General features: G+C 39.9%; 1 long non-coding RNA gene and 1 pseudogene across 1 annotated transcript; one reads left to right on the top strand and one right to left on the bottom strand.

The window, feature by feature from the left end:
• LOC103641193 (uncharacterized) lies at positions 4,272-5,042 on the bottom strand (annotated as a pseudogene).
• LOC118473556 (uncharacterized) lies at positions 8,110-9,411 on the top strand. Its single transcript, XR_004853172.1, has 2 exons — positions 8,110-8,242; positions 9,176-9,411. It is a non-coding gene; the product is annotated as an uncharacterized lncRNA (long non-coding RNA).
• Positions 9,412-11,641: the final 2,230 nt, after the last annotated feature.

The following is an 11,641-nucleotide window of genomic DNA, read 5'->3' as shown; positions in this document are numbered from 1 at the left end:
TAGAAAAAGCTGAAAACAAAAAAAATATAAATACAGGAAAATATAATCCTAATTAGGGAGATAGTGCGAAAATACTATGCCTCGATATTGGTACTTATTTCCAAAAAAAATTTCGAGCAAAACACAACTTATTTGATTTGTAAATGTATGACAATGAATTCATGATGGTGACAAATAAGAATAGTGGACTACTAATATAATTTTATTTATGTTAACAATGTATTAGGTGGAAGTAAGAATTTTGTATTCTGTAAGAATGTATTTTTTTTCAAAGCAAAACTCAACTGGATTGTAAAAATGACTATTGCAGTAGGACTATTAGCAGTTCATGTAAAGTAGAATGCAATCATAAATTCCATGGAAAATGAAACATTATTTGTAAACTTACCCAAGGAAGAAGTGGACAATACAGTCAGAAGCCTAGAAATGATTAAGCGTAGCTCAGCTCCTCGTAAATTGTTGGTATATTCAGAAATAAAAATATATATGAGCGTCCATATAATCAAATTATTCGACGTAATGACAAACATGAAAAATACATATTTGATCATGCAATTTACTTGTATGAGGATGTGTTGACGATTTTTCCGTACTATGGAAAACAACCCACTCCAAAAACGTTCCTCTAACAACAGAAATAACAATGTTGATGAAGTGTATGAGCAAGCTGCAAAATTTACAATTAGTACTAATTGGTTGTCATATGCAACATTTAGTTGGTGTATATAATATGTAAGTTGTTTGATATAACAATAAGTAATACAGTCGAAATTTGTTTTAGTAGTGTAGGTTGTATGTAAACGCACAATATTCAAAACTATATTTTTTACACACAATATTTAAGGTCTAACGGCCGACATCGCAGTAGCGTCATGTATAGTTCACATAAAAGTAACACATGAGGTTAAATTTCGTCTATGACTCAAAAAATATGGGCTGATATTTTTAATATTCATGTACATGAACTCATGATTATTCAACATTCATGTATTTGAACTCGTGGTTATCACAAATAAGAATAGTGGATTGTTAGCTTAGATATATTCATGCAATTGCCGTTTTAGGTGGAAGCAATAATTTTGTTTTGGAAAGAACACTTTTTTGCAAGCCAAAATACACTGGTGTGTAAAAACTAATATTGCAGTTTGAAAATGAAGGGGTGCATCTCCTTGTAAATTACTGGTATATTGACAAATGAAAAGAACATATGAGTGGACATATAAGTAACTCATTTGATGTAAAGACAAATAGCAATATATTTGACCATGCAATTTACTAATAGAGGTCGTACTCTGGGTAACAGCCCACCGTGCAGAAGATGTTGTAACGTGAATCAATCACACCACTGATGAGGTCGATCGGTGAGCTGCAAAAGCACAATTAGTATACATCTGTAACATTTTATATGTGTGGATATATAACAGGGAAGGTGAATGGTGTAACAATCAATAATACATTCAATGTGTTGCATTAACGTTTGCATGAAGCAAGTCATGCAAAAGTGTCAGGCAAATAATTTGTTTGAAGAATTCGATCGAGCAACTTGAACACATGGTCCACATTAGTCTACTTTATTTTGACAATCTAAAACTATTGTAGTAGCGGTTGCAACAATGAAGCCTGCAAATGTGTTAACCCAAAAAAATCAGTTGGACATTCAATCGAGCAACATGTGCGCGTGTTCGCAACACTCAACCTTCCTTCCCATACCCGTTAATGGAAGTCCTCATGCAGTCGATCACATCACAGTGGCGTATTAGAGCAGCGTGAGGCAAGGGTGGGGACGTGGACCGAAGTATCGCAGAAGAATGGATGAGGAGGTGTGGGGAGGACGATCCGAGAACCAAACAAAGTCAGAACCGACAATCACAACATCTCTAGGATGGACGCAAGAGGTGAAGGTATCAGTGCGAATTAGAAAATGCAATGCAGATAGAGCTCCAACTTCAGCAAGGCACCTAGAACTCTTCGCACACGTGCTGAAGACATGATGGAGAAGATAAGGCTGAAATTCAGGGTCATCACTGCAAGCTTAGGGGTGAAGTTAGAGTATGAAGGGCACCCCAAATCATCTAAACAGGATGCAGAGGATCTGTGAGCGGTGATTGAAATTACATTTTAGTTTCTCGGCCCTTGTTGTTTAAAGCTCTTCAACTCATTGGCATCATGAGGAACTGCCGTGAGACATCAATGGTCAGAGTCCAACCATAACCACATATATAGTTTTAACAATGTCTCAAGTTTGGTGTTATTACCTGTTGTCTGTTGTCTGCCATATGTAATAGTTTCCTTTCAGAAGGCAAAAGCACTTCCTTCCCATTTTCTTTGAAGTACTTGTTGACTTGTATTCTACATGTTGGGAGCATATAGATCTTCCTCGTAAAAATACATGTCCCATGTATTGCAAATCTGCATAGATCCAATTATCTCATGGGTATGTTCATCCCAAGTGTAGAAAATCAGTGATGGCCCTTGCATTGATGGATTTAATCCCAAATCTTGGACAGTGTGTTCGGCACTCTGCAAACTACACGTCCACAACCTCAATCCAGGTCACCTTCTAATGGGCCAGCCTCCTTCATTGGCTTACTACCCTCTTTATATGAGTGGCTGTCATGTGGGTGTAGTCCAAACCTCTGAAGTCACAGGACAGTAGTTGAGAAATTCAGAGTAATCGAGTTACAGTTAGCATTCTTGCACACAACTATCTATCGTTGCTCCACATAGAAATACTTCACCTTGAAAGGTTTTCTATGTTTCACATAATACTCATGTAGGCAAGTCCTTAAAAACCAAACCCTCATGAAGTTTCATGTTGTCACCGACCTTAGGAGCCTTTAGCAGCTCATCATCTCTACCTTCTGCATAAACCTTATAAAAATGACTAAGACCACTGAATTTATAAACTGTTGGATCTCGATAAGAGCAACAAAGTTTGATTAGCTCAAAATCTTGTTCACTTAGATCTACAATAGTGCAGTCATCATTAGAACTGATGGCACTTGGAAGCCCATAAGGCTCACCATCATCCACAGTTTGGACATCCATACTATTAGAGACCCTATTGTGCTTGATCAAGCAACATAGGGTAACCAATATTATTAGGTAATGTCTCTTGCATCATAAGCAAAAAAGGATACAATTGAGAAAAAATAATAATTAAAGCCTAAAGCTAAAAAATAAAATATTATGGTGGCACTTATTTGGATGGGGGGTTGCCACATCATACGTACGATGTTCAAATTAGATAGGTTGAGGAACTCCAACCTTGTTAGGGAAAATTGAGCATCGAGGACCACAACAACATCTTTCACATTTTTCATGGTCGGGTAATGGAGGGTTGTGTAGTGTTGGATTGTCCAGCTCTAGTAAATAACTAAATACCCATGAAGGGTAGGATCAATCGACACCTTGCATATAAGCATGCCCAAACAATAGAATTGAGTCCTTATCACCGACCTCACATAATTCTACCATTGATCCTCAAAGGCAATTAAGGTCATTCGTCTTATAATTAAGACTTTCGAACCCATTGAAGTGCTCGCCTCCTCAACTAAGATATCATCTTCATTTGCATCACAATGTAGCTCCTCCCTAGCTATAGCAACTAACTCACTAGACAACAACCGAATATTGAATAACATAGACTCACCTTGCATTTGAAAGTCACCTAAAGGGGGTGAATAGGTTAAATCTGAAATTAACAACTTTAAGCACAACTTCAAACCCCGAGTTAGCGTTAGAACGGAAATAAAGACAATCAGAGTGCGCGAGAGGTGTTCTTCTTACATGGAGTTGCACTAATAATCACGAAATTACATGGATGCAAGTCAAATTGATATGTGATCAATCACAAGCATGAGAACAAGAGAGAGCGGTAAGGAAGAATCAAATCGCAAAGCAAATATCAATGCAATGAACAACAAACGATTTGTTTTCTAAGGTTCAGTTTTGAAGAACTTACTCCCCGTTGAGGAGTCCACATAGGACAGGTCTCTCTCAACCCTTTACCTCTCTCAATTGGTCACAGAGACCAATTGAGTTTTCTTCTCTTTTTCGGAGGACACTTAAGTCCTGTAAAGATCACCACACATTTAGGTGTCTCTTGCTAGCTCGTTACATTTTGGCCATCACTGATTTTCTACACTTGGGATGAACATACCCATGAGATAATTGGATCTATGCAGATTTGCAATACATGGGACATGTGTTTTTACGAGGAAGATCTATATGCTCCCAACATGTAGAATACAAGCCAACAAGTACTTCAAAGAAAATGGGAAGGAAGTGCTTTTGACTTTTGAAAGGAAACTATTACATATGGCAGACAGCAGACAACAGGTAATAACACAAAACTTGAGACATTGTTAAAACTATATATGTGGTTATGGTTAGACTCTGACCATTGATGTCTCACGACAGTTCCCCATGATGCCAATGAGTTGAAGAGCTTTAAACAGCAAGGGCAGAGAAACTAAAATGTAATTTCAATCACCGCTCACAGATCCTCAGCATCCTGTTTAGATGATTTGGGGTGCCCTTCATACTCTAACTTCACCCCTAAGCTTGCAGTGATGACCCTGAATTTCAGCCTTATCTTCTCCATCATGTCTTGAATTTGTTCATTCTCCGGATCGGACAGCGGATAGCTGCCCACCAGTGCAGCCAGTTGCTCGATATTCTTCCTGACCCGAGCTGTGAAGGCATTCTGATCAATGAGAATTGCAGACGTCCACACATCCAGACAGCCGTGAAAGAAACCCAGTTCTTCACCGACCTAGAAACCCATCTTTAAACCAACCTGCCTCCCCTCTTCCTTTCCAGATGCCAAACCATCATTGTAGCCATTTCTGTACCCCTCCTGGTAATGTGTCTCATCTAAGAGTACAGTTGGTTCAAGAAAATCAGCATCAATCATAGCTTGCTGATCCATAATATGAACAAGAGCCTAGTTTAGCTCTCCAATAGATAGTTCTCAAGAAATGTGATTCCAGAAAGCCTGCTTCATAGTCAAAAATAAAAGGATGGGCATAATAAGAAACTAAATGAAGACATGCTAAAGGAAAAAAGGAGTTTAACAAAACTGCACTGAAATAATGTTGTAAATCAAGAGAGGGAAACTGCATATGTATGAATGTTCTCTCTAAAATATCACCTATATTTTTCTGAATGCCAATAAAAATGTAAAATTGATCTATTAAAAGTTGAAGTGAGACAAGTTGATATTCAAGAACCAGACCACGTCAAGTGTATTAATATACACTTCTGATGCAGAAATGCAAAAGGTATGTTAGTGATTATACATGTATCATCATAAACAAGTGGAAAAGCCACTTTCTTACTAGTACATAGTAACAACCTTGCACAGAATACTCCAATATCAGAATGTGTGGTCACAATCAGGGCTGGCAGAATTGATACATATGCTTGCATATTTAATACCATATCAAAATACTACAACACAGGTCCTTCAAACTAATCTGAAGAATTTACTTACAAGAACCGAACCACATCCAACAAATCTCATAGATCAAAGTTCCCTGTAACATAAGATCTTTTTCTTCCCTGTGTATAATGACACCATATATAACAACATAGCCTTTTAGTCCCAAGCAAGTTGGGGTAGGTTAGAGTTGAAACCCAACAATATGTCACCAAAAGGAGGAAGAGAAATAGGAGGGGAAAATCTTTTGAGAGCACATAACCAAGAAAAATATTCTTTGAAAGAAACAGACCAGAAGATGGTAATTGTCTGCATCCAAGGCCTGGAACCACGGAGCACATTTATTTTCTGCTTCAGATATCGGTGTTCATGTGGGTTAATTTGCAGGTTCTTGTGCTGCGATGCAGGGTTACTTTTGCCCTCGAATTGCAATAGTCGACTGAAGACCAGTCAATTTCAAAGAGAATGGTACCTTGGTTTTGGGGTACACCAACTTGGTAACGGATACAGGGTACTATATCTAGTATTGAGCAAATACAGATACATGCGTAAGCCATTTTTTTTCAAGAAAAACAATACTAACAGGAATATTACACGTTTTAGTACTTTTTTTGGGTAAACAAACAGTATATTAAAATTCTAAAACAATATCAGCCTGCCAGGAACATTGAAATTCCCTTGAATTCTATTATTTGTACTTCCCACTCCAATTTTGCATATTTCCATTTTGACAGCACTCCAATAGACAAGCCTGCCGTGCATTTCCATTGAATTTTCGAAATCGAAGTTGCAAGCCCCCACTAGTAATGCATAAGTTCTTAATCCACTAGTATATTCAAGTAATCGCCTTTGACTTGTGCCTTCAGGCTTGGACGAGACACGAGATCAGTTAATCACTGATCCAACCGACAGCCCAACACATACTACTTGAAGTGCTTGCAGATGCTGCGCTACCATTCATCGACTTGCTGTTCCAGTCTAATCTTGGCCAGGGACATGAGAGAGGGGACAGGGAGGGACTAGGAGGAAATAAGGAAGAAATTCAGCTAACCGCTGATCCGTAGCCACCACGACGCCGGTAAACCGCTGGTAGGTGAACGAGCTCGTTGCGCGTGTGCGGGCGTCGTCAAATGAGCTTAGTGCGGCTTTCGGAGGGCTTCCTTCGCCGGCGATGGATCCCTTGCGGACGACACAGGTGGCAGCGGTCGTCTGGCTGGGCTAAAGGCCTAAAGCATCGAGGCGTCGCTCGCCTACAGGTTATGGGTTGCAGTTTAACGAGTCAATGTTTGGGCCGTATTCTAAATGAACCCATACGTATCGGCCCACTTGTCTGAATTTTTTGTTTCCAAAAAACACTCATCTTTTTAATCCGACACTACAGGTGCACGACTTTTACTATGTAAATTTACATTCTATTATATGAAAGCCGGTAAGAAACGAGACCAGATACGTTGTCCACGTCGGCGCAAATTTTTTAGGACGTCCGATTCCTAATCAAAGGTCATACCGTCTCTTAGCTTCTTGTAATCCCAGCTCACTATGCCTCTGGATACTTCGGCGGCACTCTCCCTCACGTCAGCTCGCTTTGGCCCCGCTTGGGGGCTTCTCCTCGGCGTCGTCGCTCCCTCCGCCGCCTCTTCCTCTTCGCGCCGAGCGCTACAGGTTTGTTCCGACCTCGCTCCCTCTGCCATTGCGACCGCGCTGGATTTTATCCGGTTTGGCACCATTATGCCTTTCAACTTTTGGTTGCGTTCTTGGTTCTAGGGTTCGTGTCCTCCGTCTGCTAGATCTTTTGCTCGGCTTCATGTTTGTATTGGCGGCTGTGTGACAGCGAATCGTATTCTAGGAAATCCTCTCGAAATCTACCCTAACCTCGCCCCTAAAACCATAGCTAGGGTGGTGCAGCTTGGAAGCCACATGTTCGTCAGTCCGCACAAGAGAGCATGGGAACCAACGATTGACGATCGAACGTCTAAGATAATTCGACTAACGTGGATGGGCTATCAGGCCGTGTTTCCTTCCTGCTTTAGGGCTTGTTCGTTTGTGCCGGATTGGTGGGTCGGAACGATTCCTAACCGGATTGCTTCTCTAATTTATATAAACTTTGATTAGCTGGAACGATTCCGGGTGCAATCCGATGCAAACGAACAAGGTCTTAATAATAAGGAAATACAGTTTGAGACAAAACATGTATGGTTCACAAGAGATGGTTTTGTTCCATCTGTGTTATGCCTGCTGAGACAAAACATGTATGGTTCAAAGTTTTGTACTTCTGTGTAATTGAACTAATAATAACCCTCTAATGTGAACATCCGAAGTTTCACCACAATTGTACTTCACAGCAAGTTGTATACCGAACCCAATATCACAAGGCACTACAAGAAACTAATAAATGTTCGTGGGTTAATTTAAGAACGTGGGTACCGACGTTCTTAATTGAGTTATGTTCGTGGGTTAATTTAAGAACGTGGGTACCCACGTTCTTAAATTAAATTCGTGGGTCCGTGCTAAAACCGTCGAACTTATTGTATTAGAAACGTGGGTACTCACGTTCTTAAGTTAAATTCGTGGGCCACGTGGACACCGTCGAACTTAACCCAAAACCTAAATCCCTAACCCTGTGCGTCTCTCTTCTTTCCCTCTGTTTACCGCGCGTGCCCGCCGCTACCTGCCAGCCGCGCACCCGCCGCCAGGCTCTAGGCTTCGGAGCTCAGCACTGCACGCGCGCTCCCCTCTCCTTGCTGGCCAAATCGATTGGTCCCCTTCAGGCTCCAGGCTCCGGAGCTTGCTTTACTTCAGGTGAGATTACTTCCCCTCACCTCTGACTCTGATTCCATTCCTCTTTCGTTCGCTAAGGATTCGGTTTAGCTATCAGGTAGAAACTCTCCTCTCCGGCAGTCCGGCTCCATTCATTTCATTTCACTTCACTTGCATCAATCTCTCCCCTCCTCTCGCTCGTCTCCTGCTTCATGCCGCATTTCCCGATCGATCAAGATCTGAACAAATTTCACGAGCTGCGTGTGCGTGTGCCTGCCTTGAGGAACTACTCCGTTCATGGATACGTTACTGTCATTCAGCTACCAGTATTCCGCTCCCTGAATGCTTCCTAATTCATTATTTCATTCTTGGCGAATAACTGAAGATGATGAGTAGTCAAGGGCTGCCTTCATGATTTGCCCAACGACCTGCGCAGGCTCTCTTCAGTTTACTAGATTTGGCGATAAGATGTTCGTATATTTATTGGGATTATTTGAGCTCCGAATCTTTGTCTTTTTTGTACGCTTTTTCTGGCAGCGAGAGTGTGGTTCGGCTGTAAATTAGATCAGCGTGGTCACTGTAAAGCTGGACAGCTGGAAAAGGGCCGACACCGTGAATTTACAAGAACAACATCCTCTCTCTGTGTGTTCATTATTTATTTTTCGGATTCCTGTTGCTTTCAGTAGATTCCATTCACAAAAGCTCATGCACTTTTTTACCGACTGCGATTGTGATTGTGATTGCTTATCAACTAGTGTATGAAGCGCGCCTTGCGCGCGATATCATATCAATTTTATTTGTGTGAGCTTAAATTGTACATAAATATTATGCACATGTTAATATAAAAAATACACATGTAAAATGAATGGAAAAAGATGGCGGGTAGAAGCATGTGCGCATAGTTTTTTTCGTGTATTAATAGTTCAATAATTGTTCCTTTTGCTCACTGAAAGTCTTTGTTGTTGCACCATACAGTCCGCTTCTTCTACGTGTTGTGGCACAGTGGCCAATCAGCATCGAGACCGCGCAACACCAGATTGCGTTGTCTCATCATCCTTGGCTCCGGTGAGTCTATTGCGATGTTGCCTGTCAAATACCTTATGGACAAGTTTTAGGTACAGTTGCCTGGTATATAAAACAATACTCAAAGTTGTAAGTGCATGCATTTGTATGGAGATGTGGCAATACTGAATAATTGTTGGTAACTGCAAGTTCATATGTGAGTTGATTTTCTTCTATGGTAATGAAAGTACAGCTCTTGGTGTCCGTATATGGGAATTGCCTTTTCACTGACTTGATCATGGTAGACTGTCATAAAGAGATCTTGGGACAAAATCTTGTTTCATCCAGAAACATTATTTCTCCCAGTCAAGTGTAGCTTTCATGCTGCCGCAGTTCTGCTTTCCAAAAGTCGGTCTCCTTGTGCAACTCTGATAACCCTGAACTGAGTTAGGAGTTCCCTTTTGTGGCCTCTGCTAGCCATTTTTCATCTACAGTTTCTATTCTAAGCAGAGCACATTTTTTTAATAATATTTTTGCATTTTGGTTGACTTCCTTCAATTTATTCTGTTCATGTGCAAGTGCTATCTTAGTTGCCAATTTGCTAGTGGCGCAATATCTTGTTTTAGTTGCATATTCATTCTTGCCCTATTTAGCATGTATTAGCTGTTTAATAGCAGTATTAAAACTGTCAGGATCTTACCATTTTACTGTTTACAAAACACACTTGTATCTCTAAATAATAAGTATATTTATGCTTTTCTTTTTCCCATTGGGAAATCCTGTTCTTTTTTAACACATCTGATCACTATCAAATAGCACATCACTTGCATTATTACTATTTTCTGGACTCGTGTCGACACTCTTGCAAGAACATTTGGTAGTTTCTTTGAGTTATCAAGTACCTAGGTTGTAAGATATGTAGCTTGACGAAACATGTATTGTTTTGCATTTTGGTTGTTAGGAGGGCATACCGTAGAAATGATGAATATTGTAACAATGCTTCAGAAGGATAGGTTCACACCAAGATATTATGTGGCTGCACTTACTGACAACATGAGTCTTCAAAAGGCAGAGATCTATGAACAATCGCTTATTCAGGTGGAGGTTAAATATTATGTTGTACCGAACAAATTACATGCTGAGAACTTGTTAAACTATTTAAAACATGGGATATGAGAACAAAGAATCATATATTGAAGTAACTATTAAACTGTCCTATGTTTTGACATTCTTTTTAATTTCCCATTCTCAACCATTTTCAGGTTACCTCCTCGCATCACAAGATTCCAAATGATAACAGAGAAACGACTTGAATACAAATTGCTCTCCAGTATACCCTTTAACCCTTTGCTATACAGATTGCAGCTCGAAACTCCATGGACTACGTACAGGGGAGCTTCAAAACCCGAAGGAAAACACTGAATTTCAGATTCAATTTACTGAACCAATTGCTGAAATCCCAGTCTGATAGAGCGACTTGGAGCAGCATTTTCTCCCTTTTCTAAGCAAGGTCAGGGAGATCCACCTTAACGGAAATTTCTCACCACACTACCCTCTAACATTTTACTATGGAGAGTGCAAGCCATAACATTAGGGGTTTATCACAATAGAAGTCTGAAGTTTGGTAAAAATGCTGAAACTGCATTTCAATTTCTGAATCAAGTTCAGAAAATCACAAGTCTAACAGCCCCTTTTTTAAGCAACTATAACTCCACATTTTATGCAGTACCAAGCCAACCTTCCCTAAAGGAACTTGTTCACTGATATACACTCTTCAACTTTGACACAAGGAGTATGGCTCACAAATTTATGGATCAAAAGTTATAGTTCTTCAAAGTGGGATGAAAATACTAAAATTCAGATTCAGTTAACTGAACCAAAAACTGAACTCACACCTGATAGAGAGAGTTTGAGCACAATTTACTCCAAATTTAGTGCAGCCCCAAATCAAACTTATTTAATAAACCTTGTTCTCTGAACTATGGGCTCCAACTCTTCTATGGAAACGTTAGTCCAAAACCACTTGGATTGATCACAAATGAGCTCCAAATTGGACACCATTTACTGAATTTCAGTTTTAGTTAACTAAACCAATTTCAGTCACCAGTAACCTAACAGTCCATTTTCAGTCTCTCCACTTTTTGTGTAGGATCATATCCATCACCCTTAACGACATTTGTACACCAACTTATGGTCTTCAATTTCTCTATAGAAACTATAGTTCAAAACCTTATGGATTATTTACCACGAAGCTCCAAAGTCAGTCACAATCACTGAAATTCAGACTTAGAGTCCAAATCTGAAAATTCAGAATTCAGCCAACACCACTTTGAACCACCTTTACTCCTAGTAGCATATGATTTTAGGGCATCCCACCAAATAAAGTTTGTTCTCCTATAGTCACTCTACAAGTTTGATATAACAATCTTTTACTAAAAG

The sequence above is a fragment of the Zea mays genome, chromosome 10, assembly GCF_902167145.1.
Source record: "Zea mays cultivar B73 chromosome 10, Zm-B73-REFERENCE-NAM-5.0, whole genome shotgun sequence".
In the NCBI taxonomy this organism is placed as follows: Eukaryota; Viridiplantae; Streptophyta; class Magnoliopsida; order Poales; family Poaceae; genus Zea; species Zea mays.
Note: the sequence above shows the minus strand (reverse complement) of the source record. Positions and strands in the feature narration are given on the sequence as shown.